At 46.0% G+C, this 2490-nt stretch overlaps 1 pseudogene; it reads left to right on the top strand.

Moving 5' to 3' along the window:
- Positions 1–1004: 1004 nt before the first annotated feature.
- LOC116460450 (exosome complex component RRP43-like) lies at positions 1005–1784 on the top strand (annotated as a pseudogene).
- The last annotated feature ends 706 nt before the right edge of the window (positions 1785–2490 follow it).

The raw sequence follows: 2490 nt of genomic DNA, 5'->3' as shown, positions 1-2490 counted from the left end.
GGTCCGCATGTCTGCAGGCACCAGGCTGCCCCACCACTCTTCTGGAGGAATCACAGCCATTCTCTTCATCCCCAGAGCCACATCCCTGCTGACTCCTGCCCCTGCCTCGCTGTGGCCCCTCCGAGCCCATCAGTCAAACTGAGGCAGTGTGTTGGAGGGAGGACCTAAAGGGGTCCTGGGTTCTAGCCCTGGCTCTGCCACCAATGAGCTGAGTGACATCCCCCTGGGCTCAGTCTCCTCAGCAGTGTAGAGAGGTGGAATGCATGAGGGGTAAGAGCACAGGCCCCAGACAGGCTCCTGGGGTTTCAGTCCCAGCGCTTTGCGTACCGGCTTTGTGAACCTGGCTGTGTCTTCTTTGCATCTCGGTTTCTTCAAATAGTGTGAGGATTAAATGAGTTAATAGATAAAAAGCACTTGGAATGCTACAGATCATGCAAGGCTCAATAAATTTTAACTCTATATTATTATGACTCTAAGGAGGAGTACTCAGTGGTCTCTGAGGCCCCTTCCAGCTGTGGCATTCTATGACCTTGAATTCTGCCTGTACTATTATCTTTGTCTGAATTCCTAATTAGGCACCACATGTTGCCATTATTTAAGCAACCCAGGCATCTCCAATCTGGATGACTTCTTGACCTTGGGCCTCCTTGACTTACCCTTTCCTGTAACATCCAGTAGGAAGGCTGATGCCCCCACCCACAGACCGTGGAAGGTGCCAAGCCCTTCTCAGCGCCTCTGAGGGCTAAACCTGGGGATTCTCTCAAGCCTTTCCTCACGGAAGCCCTCTGCTTTATGACAATCTGCCCCTAAGCCCACATCTATGCGTCAGACTTTCCTGAAGGTTCACTGTAGGGTGGGAAACCGCAGCACAGAGCAGGAAGCAAGTTCAACACCAAGGTGAAACAACAGGAGTCCGGGTAAATAAACTCTGGTGCATCTACAGAGTGGAACACCGTGCAGCTGTAAAGAATCACAATAATGAGGGGACAGGTGGCACTGGGAAGATGGTAGCTGGGTTCAAAACCACGGAACCTCTGGTATATTACAGGAGATTTCTGAAAGAGATCTGCCTTCCTGATGAAAGAGAACTTGGTGAACTCAGAACCACAACTGTCAACACAGGTTCAATTAGTACTGCAGTCGGTTCTCCTTTAGTGAAGCTGGGAAATACTACAGTAATGTGTAAGGTTAAAGCAGAGTTTGCAGCACCATCTACAGATGCTTCCATAAAGGATCTGTGGCTCCCACTGGGGCTCTCCCACCCTTGTGTTCCATTGAGATTTCAGTCTGGACCTCCTGGAGAAGAGACCCAAGCCGCTAGCCAGATCACTGAAGATATCACTGAAAATTCACAGATAATTCAGAAAGGGAATTCATGCATTTCTCCAGGAAAGCGTGCTTGAATTCTATGCTATGATCTCATTTGCCTCTCTCATTTGCCTATTATGGAAACATTTTGGATGCCTGCACATTTGCTTTGTAAGCAGCTTTTTAAAATGTACAGTTGCCTGAAGTTGCTAGAAAGAGACTATTTTAGCAGAAGTTAAGAAGAGAAATTATTTGAATACTAGAACTTACCCAGCTGCAACTTCCTTTGCCATGTTTGATGACACTTTGATCATTGCTGACCTGACTGGAGAGGAGGAACATCTGGCAACTGGAATCTTAGTAATGGAAGAGGAAGCAGGCTCTGGTGTCCTCACCAAGCAGGTAAAAGTGGGCTGACTGGAGCTAGACACCAGGACTAGATGAACCGAGCTCTTACAAGACACAAAGAAATTTAAAATGCAATGGATGAACTAAATAGTATGAAACCCGAAGAAGTGACCACCACGTTTTCAAACAGATTTGTAAAAATTGTATTTGTTACACTGTGCACAAAACTTTTATACTAATTAGCTGGGCGTGATGGTGCACGCCTGTAGTCCCAGCTACTCAGGAGGCTGGGGAGGGAGGGTTGCCTGAGCCCACGAGGCAGAGGTTGCAGTAAGCCAAGATCTGCACTCTGAGACTCTGTCTCAAAAAAAAGAGAAAAAAAAAGAAAATGTTATACTCAATAAATATCAAACTACATTCTTCTGAAATATAGTTCTAGTATTTCTAGATGTTTCTAGTATTTATGGTCACTTCACACATATATTATGTACAGTGAAACCATTTTTTTTTCCTTTTCTTTCTGAGGCAGGGTCTTGCTCTGTCACCCAGGCTGGAGAGCAATGGCTTAGGCAAACCAACCCTAGTATGTTAAACCATTTCCCTGTTATCGTTTAAAAACCATAGGATTGTGCTTCTCTATAAAGTGTGTACATTTAGCGGTGTAAAATACTGACATATTAAAAAACAAAAACAGAGGCCGGGTGCAGTGGCTCATGCCTGTAATCCCAGCACTTTGGGAGGCCGAGGCAGGCAGATCACCTGCGGTCAGGAGTTTGAGACCAATCTGGCCAACATGGCGAAACCTCGTCTCTACTAAAAATACAAAAATTAGCC

Source organism: Hylobates moloch, unplaced genomic scaffold (genome assembly GCF_009828535.3).
Source record: "Hylobates moloch isolate HMO894 unplaced genomic scaffold, HMol_V3 SCAFFOLD_20, whole genome shotgun sequence".
NCBI classification, from domain to species: domain Eukaryota; kingdom Metazoa; phylum Chordata; class Mammalia; order Primates; family Hylobatidae; genus Hylobates; species Hylobates moloch.
Note: the sequence above shows the minus strand (reverse complement) of the source record. Positions and strands in the feature narration are given on the sequence as shown.